The 13606-nt window shown below is 46.4% G+C and overlaps 1 protein-coding gene across 3 annotated transcripts in view; it reads right to left on the bottom strand.

Annotated features, from left to right (window-relative positions):
- SETBP1 (SET binding protein 1) overlaps positions 1–12882 on the bottom strand; it is a 261348-nt gene extending 248466 nt beyond the window's left edge. Inside the window, exon 1 of one of the 3 annotated variants that reach the window (XM_062613396.1) lies at positions 11861–12882. The gene's annotated coding sequence lies outside the window, so the exon portion shown is untranslated. The remainder of the gene's footprint in view (positions 1–11860) is intronic. The other 2 variants (XM_062613395.1, XM_062613394.1) reach the window with 2 other exon arrangements.
- Positions 12883–13606: the final 724 nt, after the last annotated feature.

The following is a 13606-nucleotide window of genomic DNA, read 5'->3' as shown; positions in this document are numbered from 1 at the left end:
ATTATCAATGGAGTCCAAAATGCCTTAAGATGTAAAAAGAAAAAACAATGCTATTGAAGAGGTTCAAGTGAGCATAAACTGAGGCATGAGTCGAGACTGTCATAGTAAATATGAAGCGGAGCTCACATCTTCTCAAACCTCACATCTATCTTGGGATCTCACATTGTCTCATGTGACATACTGTTAAATCTTTATCTCTGCAAAATATCAGAAATCCTGGAAGCCTCTTTACACTCCATCTTTTTAAAACCATTCACCACAAAGCACTGGAGACTATACAGCAATACTTAATGATGAGATATCACCTTTCACTCCAAAGACTCCCGGGTTGCTCCCTTGATTATATATGCCACCACTGAAATGCAGCTGCCTCTGGGGCAGAGGCCAATGGACAACCCACATTACACCCGAGGGAAAGTTTTGGTCAGAAACTTGCTTTTTATGAGAAGTGTCAGTGAAACTTCAGAATCCATCATGGGACATAAAAACCCAGCAGCCTGGCACACAGCAAGCTGCGCTGAACTGAGCTAACCCACATTAGGAATTAGAAAAAAAGACGCCCCAAACTTTTCCTTCATTATTGCTTTACAAAAAAAAAAAAAAGGAATTTCAAGTGTGTTTGTGGTCATGGTCAGTGCACTGCCAGATCACCAGCAGCACAAGCCTGGTGTGGATCAGGAACAAGCATCTGATCACACACTTCTATCAAATGGACCAGATCACACAAAATGAGAATTAAGCCTTTTCCCTTTTCTTCATGCCAGCTTAAAGGCAGGATGGGTAAAAATCCAACATGGTTCAGACAAGTGACATAGAATGATGCAATACAAAGTCTGCTGGGATAAAATTAAGTCACTGCAAATTGTCTTTGAACAAATTCGAACCAGGAGAATGAGTTTATACTGGAACAGTATCATGCACCAGTAGTGTATTTAATTTGCTGCTCAGAGCCCTTGAGCTACATTTATCGCATCTTTGGACCACGGCCTTAGCTGCTTCCTGTGGCAATGGTATTCTGAAAGAACAACCTGCCTTTGGCAAGGAGCTGAAAAGAATGACTGTGACAGATATTTTTCATCCACACTACAGATCCCATAGGAAACACCCTCTCCCTTTCACCCAACTTATGTCAATCAGAACAGAAATAAGGCAGAAGGGCTTCCCTTTCAAGCAAAACAAATGAACGTTGTCTCTTAATAAAGAATCAGAGATAGCCTGAAGATGTCCAGATCACAACCAGGCACAACCAGGAGCACCCTGTTTCAGGTGAGCAGCGTGGTGGACTGGACAAACTTCAGAGGCCCTTCCAACCATAGGCATGCTGTGTTTCTGGGATATATTATATTGCCTCTATCTCCAGCACCAGGCAAACCAGCCTCTCTAATACAAAACAATTCTAAACATACTGCTAAAATTCCCATCTGTAACATATACCTGGATACAGACACAAAAAAAGCGTGGGTATACCACAGATACAGCATAAGATCCTTAACTGATAAGGATAATTGTGAGTGGAATGACCATATGTGAATGCCTGTAATCCACAGATTACCTATTAAAGTATTAACTGAGGCGTGTAATTCGTTAACTGGGTGAATCAGAAGAAGAAAAGTGTTTCCTCTCCACATGGTCCTCCTGTCTCCAGCACCGCTTTTGTTCCAGTCCTTCCACCTCTGCCTCTGATTTTGCATGGGTTATGTGAGGACTTTCTCAGAAAGGAAAGGATGCAAGCTTTGCCAGGTGTGGTCTATCCACGTGAAAACCAGGAGCAAGAATTAATGGCCATTAACAGAATAAATGTAATCTTCCCTTTTTTCCAACAGATCAAACTGAGTCCAAGGGCTACCAGCCCTCTGCACTTCCACCAGCACGACTGACCAATGTCTCCGCCTCAGCATGCCAAATGCCTGCAAAGGGAGCCAAGAAAAGCCAACTGGAGGGAGAAAGATGAGATAAACTGAATCACAGAATCATAGAATGGAAAGGACCTTAAGATCATTTAGTTCCAACCCCCTACCATGGGCAGGGATGCCTCACACTAGATCATGTCACCCAAGGCTCTGTCCAGCCTGGCCTTGAGCGCTGCCAGAACCAAAGATCTCTCACAGACAGATGAAGCTGCAAGCAACCCCCCTAAGATAAAGTGGCAGAAACAAATGAGAGCCCTAGCATATCCATAATTACAGAGGCATGTAAATGTGGATATTACACATGTGTGTATCTGTCTTCTTAACACAGAGACATTAAGAGTAGATTATGGAATCATATTTGGCTCCATAATTAGGTTTGAGACTCCATAATTAGATCAGATAGTCACCTTTCTATGTAAGTAAGTAAGTATCGTACAGTGCTGAAGGGAGGGCCAACTGAATGATTAAACAACTGACATGGCCATAAATCACAAGGCCCATAAAAGCAATACTGCCCAAGGTACAGCTGTGGCAACAGCCAGTGTAGCAAAGCACCCATCTGCAGTAGGAGGAGAGATGGCCATCATGTTGCCCAAGGACTTTCATAAATTCCTGGCTGAGAACTATGCTAAGGTTTTATAAATCTACCCACTCGCAACCCAGAGCTGTATTTGGGTGTCAGGGAGGGAAGTATGGTCATCAGACCTCCAAACAGCCCCTCATGCTGATTTAAGTTCTCTAAAGGACCAATGTCCTCTGACTTGGATTCTCCAAGACAAACACTGCAGGACTGCTCTAAATATGGGCTCAGTTCACTGGATTTACACCTCTGAATCAAGGAATAGATTTTAATCCTAATGACATCAAGAGTCGGCATGTCATTTTTGCCCATCATTCTTGTGAAGATTAGGCCTCCAGGACACTAGAAAACAGAATGAGATGCCAGCTTTGCTCCATCTCATCACAACAGAAAAAAAGCCAAGCTAGGAGATTTGCCTATGTCAGGTCAACAACAGGTTGCTGCACTCCCAAACATCAGCACTCTCAGCATGATGTATAATCAAAGGTGACTCCTGAGACAATCCAAGATGCCAAACACTCTGATGGGTACAGCAGTGTGTGCCACCACACAGATAAAACTTATTCCATTAGCAACAGTCACAAAACTCTTAGGGGAAAAGTGTCAAGAAGGGGACCTGAAATGCTGTTTCGTTTTAGCCAGCTCTTGCAAAGTGCACCATCCTGGAGGTAGTGGCAGCCACTTCAGGCTACAAATGGAAAGTTTTATGGGTATTTAGAAAAGGGTTATTGGCACAGAGATCAGCCACAAAAAGTAAAACCCTGTACAATTCCATAATCTGTGTTACCAAACTTCCCTAGATCGACTCCGCTTTTGGAGAGCTGCCATCAGACACAGTAGTCTCCCTCTAACACTGTAATGGTATGGCAATAATATCTCCTTCTCCCTCTGATCAAACATTTCCCTCTGCACCCTGAAACGTGTGGAAAATGGTTTCTCTATATAAATCATTAATGAGAGATTTGGTTTTATTTACTGCTGCTGCCATGGGACTCCTTCCTCCTTTTATTTTTTTTCCCCTCCTCCATTATTTCATTTTCAGTTGCACGTGTGCCACATACACCAACAACACATCTGACAGGGAATGCACCAAGTCTTGGCTCAGCATCCATTCCTCAGAGTCGTAAGTGATGGCAAAAGGAGAATCAAAACAGCTTCAGTCCAGAGTCTATCCTGTGCCCAGTCTGGAAGCTGTACGAACAACATATCCCATGTTACTCAATTCTGCATGCTTCAAATGAGGCTAGGAATAAGAAAGGTTGGATTATGTCCATGCAGGCTTGCACTGTGTGTTTCCATGCTGAGTAAGCAGTAGTGTCTTTTTTGGTGCTGTATTACGTACCAAGCATTCCCTGCATCATGGGGAGCTGTGGGAAAATAGGGCATATAAAGGGCATGCAAGAAGAAGAGCAATTATTTGGGGTATTTAGAGGAAGACACTGAGACCACCTTGCCTTGCAGAATTTATCAATCTTTTTGGCTTTGAGGGAAGAAAGAATCTGGGTCAGCAAAACAAGCAATGCCCTTAAAGCTTCATGGGTTGCAAAAGAAAAAGCAGGAGGCAAAAGCAGCCCAGGACACAAGAGGATGTGGCTGGATGCATACAGAGCAAAGAGGAGCCCATAGTGCTGGGACAGCAACTTCAAGAGGATTAAACGTTAGTCAGGAGCACGCCGGTGGGAAGACCTGAGGCCAGGAATAAAGGTGAGATAACCAACAGCTGCCATTGGCAAAGGAAAGGAATAGCTTTGCCTCTAATGAGGCTGAAGACGAAGCGGTTACAGAATTGCTGGGAGAAGTTGAGTCAGATGGGAGATAAGAGCCTGCTGAGTACCTGTACGTCCGAAACGCCTGTCCAGCTGAACCACTTCATTGTGCTCTCTGTACACATCAGACTCCAAAGCAGCAAGTACGATCAGGAGCAGCGGATTCACGACAGAAATATCTTTTCAAGCAGGCCCAAGACTTTCAGTTATTCTCTTGTAATACCACTGACTTCAGGAAGATGTTAAAGGCTGGGATGGGGTCACAATTTGGAAATCCAAGGTTAAATCAGTCATGGATGCACCCTCTCTCCGCTGATGGCATTCAGGTCACTGTTTCCTAATCTGTGTCTTTCACTTAGGTCCCGGCCAATCAATATTTGGTCTGTGGGCTCCAGCGGGTCAAGAGACCCCTGAGGCATCTATGCCACTGCTCCCCAGCTGGAGATGGATGCATGTATGAACAAGGTCCCCGTTCCTACCTAGGTCCATGCAGCAGCTTCTTGTTATTTCAGTTGTTGCTCACACAATCTTTTCCTTAAGGGCCCTGGGAGGTTTGTTTACTGAGCTTAGCCTGAGGAAACTGTTCTGTCCTGAAAGCCACACTTAAAGGGCATCATGGTTTAAGAGCAGATGTGTCTTTAACTCTGATAAAAGAATGAAGGAGCAAGACCCCTGTTTCTGCGACTACCTCCTGTGACAAGTGGGATCTAACGTAACAACACCTACAGCAAATGCCTTTTATGACACTTATCCATCAGGATTCATAACTACATGCCTCTCTCTTTAAGCCAACAGATGAAAAAATCTCCATTGACACTTTTAATTTGTCAAGGCATCAGAAACCATGAACTCCATTATTTTGTCCCCCTCACTTCCCAGAAGAATCATAGTCATAGAATCATAGAATCACAGAATCATAGAATCACAGAATGGTTTGGGTTGGAAGGGACCTTAAAGGTCATTCAGTTCCAACTCTCTGCCACAGGCAGGGACACCCTCCACTAGACCAGGTTGCCCAAAGCACCACAGAAGACAGAGACCTTCAACAAGCCCTAAGTTTATATGCATTTATCAGCTCAAAGTCCAACAGGTTACACTCCTGCCCTGTTTAAGAGCATGTGGTTAGAATAATTTAAAAGAGAAAAGTGTTTCCCCTTCTTGCCCCATTTTCACTTTTTCTGAATATATTAGGGGAGGGGAAAGAGACAACTGACAGCTGGAGAGAATTTACTCAAATTGCCATCTAGCAAAGAGAAAGCATGACATTTTTCAGCCCATTATGAGAAGGTTTATGGAAGTTACAAGGATGTGAATATATAGGTTAATATTTCAAACTGTTTCGCAACCTTAAGAACAATGGGCATATATAATAACATTTTGCCCTGATGCCTGCTGTAAGACTTTGCATGTACACAATCCCAAACACTAAACTCCTCCAGTTAAGCTTCACGTGTCTGACCCCTTCTGAAAAAACAACTGAAGAATTCAGCAGAGAATTATTTCCCCGTACAGAATTCTATTGAATCCCCACTATACAGCTCCATAGGAAGGCTTTAGAGAGAAAAAGAATTAAGAAAAAAAAAATTAAAAACAGGAGAAAAAATTAAAAGCTATAGGAAGAATTTCCTTGTCTAGCAAACTAACACGATTTCAGAGGAGCTGTGGTAGAAACCCCACTGCATTCTCCAAAGCCAAAAATTCAGCAGGACTTTAGGAGAGGTGGGCATGATTCACAGTATCACTCCAGAATACACTGTGTCTGGAAAAACACAGGGAAGTTAGGCCATTGCCCAAATCTCAGAAATCACATCATTAGGTTATTCATGACATGTGGATTCATATGGAGGAGAGACATGCCTGTAACACCTTGCAGCTTGACCTGTAGTTTGAGTATCATAATTTTCTCCCTCCCATCTTAAAACCAGCTTCTCCATCTGCTGAAATACCAGGACAGAACCAGAATGATTCACTGTATACATATACATATATCAGTTTTAAAGGTTAAGGCTAACAAAAATTTCAAAGTAGCATAACACTTCAGGCTTCCGACCTTTAACCTATCTCTAATTTTGAGGTATTTAAGTGAGTCCTGGGTTACCCCACGCTTGCCTACCACACATTCTTTTGGACAGCTTTCCCAAGCACTATTACAGGAGACACAGTGCTACAGTAGAGGAAACTCTCATCGCTGCCACAATCACAGAGCCTTTAACTGTCCCAGACTGTACATCAGCCCTTGCAGAAACAGGATTTCACTCCAGAGAGGTAGCAAGAAGCTTCATAAACCATGCTACAGAAGCATTTAGCTGCAACCCCAGCACCCAACTCTGCCAGCATTTTCATCCCGATGTATAATGCGCCTGCAGAGTCAAGCCTTGGGCCAAGCTGTACTGTGGTTTTGACCAAGACAGGTCAGAGCCTTTCCACCACCTTCTGACCTCATGTTTGAATGGAGATTGGTCTACTGCATTGCTTTTCCACACCTTGAGCTTGCTTTCAAAAAAGTCAATTAGGCTCATCAGCCCTACAAAAGAAAGACAACTCAGGCTCATCCTTACCACTGTACTCCTTTTTATCCTGAAAGGCCCCTGTGCTGGATGGACAGCTACACAAGCCCCACCACTGTCACTGCTCATAAGCAAGGTTAAACCCCAGCCCTGGTATCTGTGAACAATACTAGTGACTGCATTCCCAGAGTACTTCTTTGACTACCTTCCTGTTTTGTTACTTGTGATTCAACCCCATCACTTTCCCCTTCATATTCAAAGTCAACAGGGCCATTGTCTCACACTGACAATGACACACAGGTTGTGTGGACAGGCAAATATGATAGAGATACAGAGGCCTGAAACCTTGCAAAGATCCCTGCTAGACTTAGAAGCAAACTAGAGCTGTAAAGATCATAATGAAGCCTGGATCAATTCCTTATAACCTTCAGGGGATTTGAGGTCCAGAGCTTTGATTTGGCATTTTGCAGAAAGGGGTAAGTAACCCAGGAACTCTTTGAAATTTTCAGTTTCATAGAAGACAACAAAAGCCTAAATGAAATAATGTCAGAAGATTGCTTTTCATTTCCAGCTGCCCCACAGCTTACAGTAAGAGCTCATCATTGTGTTTGGACAATCTGTGCTGCAAAGCAAATTCAACTCAAAAAGGGCAAAATAGTCTCTAACTCTGCTCCCTCTCAAGAGATGATAAACAGAAATTACGATCCCCTACTTCCTTCACACATTGAAAGACAAGCTGCATTATTTTCTGGCTGCTTTTACTCAATTTAAGTAATGATTTTGTGTTTCTCCTCTCTTTGCTCTCTCCATGATCCACTAAATGTGAATGCAGAATGCAGGTGCCTGTTGGGGGGGCTGCCCTTGTTCCTAGCATCCAGCAGATCCCTAAGCAGGTCTGAAGACTTCATGGACTTTAAAAGCCACATCAAGTGAAGCCTTCACATTTGGAGAAGGGGAATTAAATTGTCACTAAGGGTTTGAGAGCACCTCAGAAGCCCTGTGCTAATGATGCATGCTTGCAACCCGATTTCTTGCCTCTATCAGGAGGCAAAGCAGTTTGGAAATAATTTTCAGATCTGACAGTCCCTCCAGGCTAAAAACTGCAGTTGAGGGGTTTTAAAGCCCATCTTTAATCAAGATGACAATTTCCTAAAAGGATGACTCATTTTGTTTCCTCAACAAAGGTAACGGGAAAGGAAACTGTATTTTTTTTTTTTTTTAACAAGTTGGAAAGAGAGAAAATAAAGAACCTATGAACAGCAGCAAAACCAGTCCCAGTAGAAACCACAAGACCTGCAGCAAAACACTGGGAATCTTCTCAGCTAAAGTTCTCCCATAGACACCCATCTTTATTGCTTTGGACTAACTCTAAACCTTGGATTGCTGCTGCCCTAAGAGTGCCTGGACTTCCCAACAATAAGGTTAGATTTTGCCATGGATTTTATCTGACCACCTATTTTTCTTTTGCGCACAGGTTTGCTACCATTGTCTCTCAATCAAATGCATGCTTAATTGCGAAACTCACACGCTTGAAACCTTGTGTACCTACATGTTATAGGAGGCCAAAATGGCATGCTGAATTTTCTGAAATCCTATTCAGCTGCCTTATTGCAGACCATGCTTCATGGAGCACATTTTGGCAGTTATTAAAGCTGCCTTTCAGCACCATCACAGACCCACAGATCACGGATATTCCAAAGACGGGTAGTTAGCAGGGAGCAAGAACTGCCTAGGCATATGGCTAAACAAATCAGTCATCAGTTCAGTGGGACAGCTTTCATTTCCATCACAGCAATCTGCTGGACCCCAGAACTGTTTTTACGTGGTTCATTAGACAATAGCCTTTCTTGCTACTACTTGGGTCAAGAGTCAAAATTGCTGTGTAATTGCAAGTCTTGGAGCACAAGGCAAGACTTTTTCAGTCCTGGAGGGTGTTGTCCAAAGGGGAAAGAAAACAGAAGGGAAAGATTATGTGTGCGCAATTGAGTCCTACTGAGAGGGCAAAAAAAAAAGTCACTGAAACTGGGATTAGCCAAATCTTGTAATGGAAAACAAGAGTCCTGTTGGTAAGCTGGCACTTACACCTAAGAGATGTGAGTGCTGGGGAAAAGGAGCTCAAAGGCTGGGTCAAAACAGACCAGAAGAGGTGATTAAGCAGCATCTAAAGCCAAGAGATGACGGTTGGACCTTTTCAAGCATTTAAGTCCTTGAGTTAATTAAGCACGTGGCAAAAGGAGCCGTTAAAAAAGAACAGTTCCCAACTTAATCACAGTACATTATTGAAAATTATACTAAGCAACCTCAGTAGAGAAGCACAGTAAACATCAAGTCAAGCTAAATAGCTCAGTTAGGTTATTATTAATAATAAATCACGGCCACTGTTTCTTTTGTTTGCCAACAACTAGCATAGTTTATGGCTCTGCACAAACCTAACACACCACTTTATTACATTTCAGAGTGCATCCTCCTAAAATGATAATGTGTTAATAATCTATGCTGGGCTTTTTGGCAGAAACCAAAGAGCTCAAACAACTTGAAATAACATCAGCAAAAAATTATTTATTCCCCATCCTTCGTTGCAGAGAAAACAGAGGTTTTCTTGGCTCAGTTACTTCTCAATAGATATCTGGTTTCAATTAAAAGTTTGAGAAGTTAAAAAAAAAACAAAAACCAAAAACCAAACAAAGCCAATAAGAGATTGAAGAGAAGCCTTCATTCACTGAGTGTTCCTGCTTTTTCTTTTTTTTTACCCCGGTTTTACATAACCCTTCAGAGCAGAGATTAAAGTACAACTTCATTGTTTAGAATGTGGTTTTGTGCGGGTTTTTCTTTTAACTCCTTTCATCTAAAAAAAAAAAACAACAACAAACAAACCAAATGGAGAAGAAAGAAAAGTTTCACCCTTGAGTGGAAGGAGCTTCTGACTGAGGGGAGTCATCTCAGCGAGGGTCAGAGATGTGTGTGCGTGAGGCGACCGCTAGCACGTTTTCCGTGATAGGCATTTTTGCCCTCCCGTCCGGGATAAAAGGTCCTAGACACTTGTTTCCTCAGTTCGTGGTACCGCTGCCCAGCGTTAGACAGCTGATTATATCACAACTGTAGCCTGCACCGAGTTAGTCCTGGCTGCAGGGGCAGCCTGATCAATAATTGTTCCCATTTGGGTCCATAATCCCCATCGCCGGGCTGGATTTGCCAGCAGCCCCTTGCCCCTGGCATGCTCCTGCTGATGGGGAAGGTCCGGGTGACTCGCCCAGGACTAGCGGGCTCAACTCCCCGCTCGCCCTTCGCGGGTTGACAGATGGGGGCACACGGCGGCAAGGCGGCTAATGAAACACCTCCGCGGGCGGGGGGAGAAGCCCTGCACGGCTTCCCCCCGATCCCACCCCTCCTTTTCCCTTCCTACTTTTTTTCCCTCCTTCCTTCCCTGCCGGCCGCATTTGCTTGTGGCGGACTCCTCCCAGTGCCCGGCTCTGCTCGCCGCGCTCCCAGCACCTCCGGCCCTTTTAGGCATCCCTCAGCAGCAGCATGAAGGGCAGTGCTCTCCTTTAACCCTCCCATCCCCTCCCCATGCACCCCCAGTGCGCATTCACGTCACCCCAATGGGGACCCCTAGGGACCATAAACCCTCCCGGAGACGGAGAACCTGTCCTCTGGGGAGGGAGTTACAGGGCTGTGGGGGTCCCCAGTGCACAGCTACCCCCGCAGGGTCCGTCTCCAGGCGGCGAATTGCCCTTTTAGCATCAGCCGTCAGGCCCGAGATTATCAGCGCCGTTTATTTGAAGCGGAAACGAATCGGAAATCCTTCTCTCAACTGCCTTTTTAGACACATAAATACACACAGACGGAGGCAAGGCAGCGCAGGGGACACACAGTGACCGGTGTGATGAACGCTCACTCACACTCACACGCAAGGGAAAAAAGGGCGGGAGGGGGCTCCTGACTCTACGGACGGACGCGATCTCCCAATGCCCCCCGGGGGAGCCCGGCGAGGTCCGGGCGTGAGTGTGAGCACGAAGGTGGGCAGCGAGCCTTGTGCTGGGGCTGGAGGTGACAATAGCCACCCGCAGCTGCAGGCTGCCTCCCCCGCAACCCTAATAATATCCAACACTACACCCCTCCCCAATATCGTATTTTCAAACCTCCCAAAGCTGAACTCCACTTCCACCCGTTGGGGGGGTGGGCGGGTAGGGGTATATAGAGGACACCGGGGTCCTGGGGGCGGCAATCACCAGCTTATTAATAATCATTATTAACGCGCCTTACCGAGCACGGGGGAGAGGGGGGATCCCGCGTTAATAATTCCCCCCCCCCCCTTTTTTTCCACCCTTTACCCCCACACACTTCTTGCCTCCTGCAAATTGCCGCTCTTCGGAGCTGTGTGCCCTTTTCAATGTCAAAACAAGCGCGGGGCCGCCCCGGAGCACCCCCACTTCCCCCAGCGCAGACCCCGCACACTCACACACACTCGGGCACACGCACACAAATCCCCATAAGGTTTCAATGTTGCTCTCTAGCTCCACTTAACCTGCAATTTAAGAAGCTGGGGGGGGGCGGTGGGGGGGGTGAACGACACTCTTCTCCCCCCCCCCCCCCCCGCATTTCCACACGCACACATCGCTGCCACCTACCCCCGGCACTGTCGGGGAAACATACCGGCTACCAAAGCGGCCTCGATGAAGGGGCAGGGGGTAAATACATCATGAAAACTCCTACAAAATACTGCAATCCCTTCCAAGCAGCACGGGCTTATACCCCTCTACCCTCCCAACCACACAAACACGCTTCCCCCAGAAGCACCAGCCACAAAGCATGGGGAGAGAAGGGGTCGGAGAGGAAGAGAACTCGCATGTATTGCACAGCGGAGAAATATTCCCCCCCCCCCCCCAATAAATAAAGCCCTTTCCGCGCCATTGCAAAGTCACAACACGATAAAAAGGAGAAGACATTAACTTTTACATGCAGAGGAGAAAAAGGAGGGGGGAAAGAGAGAGAGAAAGAGAGAGGGGTGAGACCCTCCCGCAATCCGGATCATCAGACAGACCTTTCCTCGATGGCTCAGGTTTTTTGTGGCCCCCCCTTCCCCCCCCCTTTACTAACCCATATCCCCAAAACGGCAGCTGGGGTCTTCTTAGCAGCTTCCCCTTCTTCTTCTTTCTTCCTTTTTCCTCGGATTCCCCCTTTTCTTGTGTCTTCTCTTTAGATCCCGGTTTCAATCCCTCGCCACAGCCCCCAAAGGTGCTTTTGCTTGTGTTGCGGCAAACCCATGGCGGTGTTCATCTGTCAGATTAGGGGAGCGCACGGCCGCGCAGCACACGCAGAGCGGAGAGGGAGGAGGGCGGAGGGGGAGGAGGGAAGGCACTCGGGGAGAGGAAGGTGGACGGACAGACAGACGGATAGATAGCTCGGCAGATAGATGATAGATAGATATAGATAAATAGAGCGAGATAGAGCGAGAAGGGGGGAAAATGGCGTCTTGGAAGCCGGAATCCCGGAGTAAATCAAATTAACACGCAACACCCAGAGCAGTCCCGGCTAATTTTAGCAGGATCCAAAATAAAATTAAAAAGGAAAAGGGGGGAAGGTGGGAAGGAGGAGAAGGAGAGAGGGAGGGGGGTGAAAGAAAGGAGGACGGGGGGAAGGAGAAAAAAAAAAAAAAAAAGAAGAAAAAAAAATCAATGCACTGGATAAAATCCTGGATTTGAAATCGATGGAGCTCGTCTCTAGCTCTCTCGCTTTTTCTTTTCCTTCTTTTTTTTTTTTTTTTTTTTTTGAGGGGGATTTTTTGCTCTCTGTTTGTTGCTGTTGGTTGTTTGGGTGCCTTTTGAAGCGGGGCGAAGAAGAAGGGGGAGAAGCGTTTTCGGTTTTGCTTTTCCCGGCGGGGAGTTTAAAAAAAAAAAAAAAATAATGGAGATAAAAAAAATAGCAAGAAAAGAAAGAAAGAGCAAAACCCCGCGACGAGAACAGCGCTGGTTTGGCGGCGAGGAAGCTGTTCCCTTTATTCCGGCTGCTCTCTGATCTCCGGAGCGGGCCCTAGCTGGTGCCGGAGCTCCGGCGGGATGCGGGGCTGCGGCCGCCCGCTCCCCCCGCCGGGCCGCGCAGAGGGAGAGAGGGAGGGAAAAAGGGAGGGAAGAAGGGGAGGAGGGCAAGGGGAGGCGGGGGAAACACCCCCTCTTTCTAACGGGCCGGGATCGGTGCTCACACACAGATACAGACACACAACCCCCCCCCTTCTCTCCTCGCTGAAAGTACAGCGTCGAAAGGGTGCGTCCGGGGGCTGCTTTTTGCTCCCCGCTGGATTTTCCTTTCTCTGCCTTTTATTTTGTCTTTGGATCTGGTTTTGCCCTTTCTCTCCTTCTCCCTCCCTTGCAAGGGGCGGCGATTTGTTTAAGCAGATCTGGGGGCTGATGGGTCCGTGTCTCTTTCCTCGGCTTCTCTCACGGAGTCCTGCAGCACTGGGGAGGGAGGGAAAGAGGGAACAGAGGGGGGGGGAATAAATGGTAATGATCAGGCGCGCACACACACACACATAGAGCCTCGCAGCCACACATTCGGTGCGGCTGCAATGCTCAGCCCCGGGTTAATGTACTCAACAGTGCCACTACCTGACACAACAGCAGCAGTGATGGGGGCAGGGGAGAAAAGGCAAAGAAGGTGAAATTCAGGTTAGTGGAATTTATCCCACTCCAATCTCAGTTTTCCTCCCTTATCCCCCCCCCCACCCCCAAAAGAGCAAATACCCTTTGCACAGCACAGCCCCTTCAGGCTCATGACCTATGTGGGAGATTTTGGGGGTCCAGTGAGTGCTATTCAGAGCAGAGGTGAGGAATCCCTCTCTGGGGCTAA

This window comes from Pezoporus occidentalis, unplaced genomic scaffold (genome assembly GCF_034315485.1).
Source record: "Pezoporus occidentalis ecotype Australia unplaced genomic scaffold, CSIRO_AGI_Poc_V1 ctg166, whole genome shotgun sequence".
Taxonomy (NCBI): Eukaryota; Metazoa; Chordata; class Aves; order Psittaciformes; family Psittacidae; genus Pezoporus; species Pezoporus occidentalis.
Note: the sequence above shows the minus strand (reverse complement) of the source record. Positions and strands in the feature narration are given on the sequence as shown.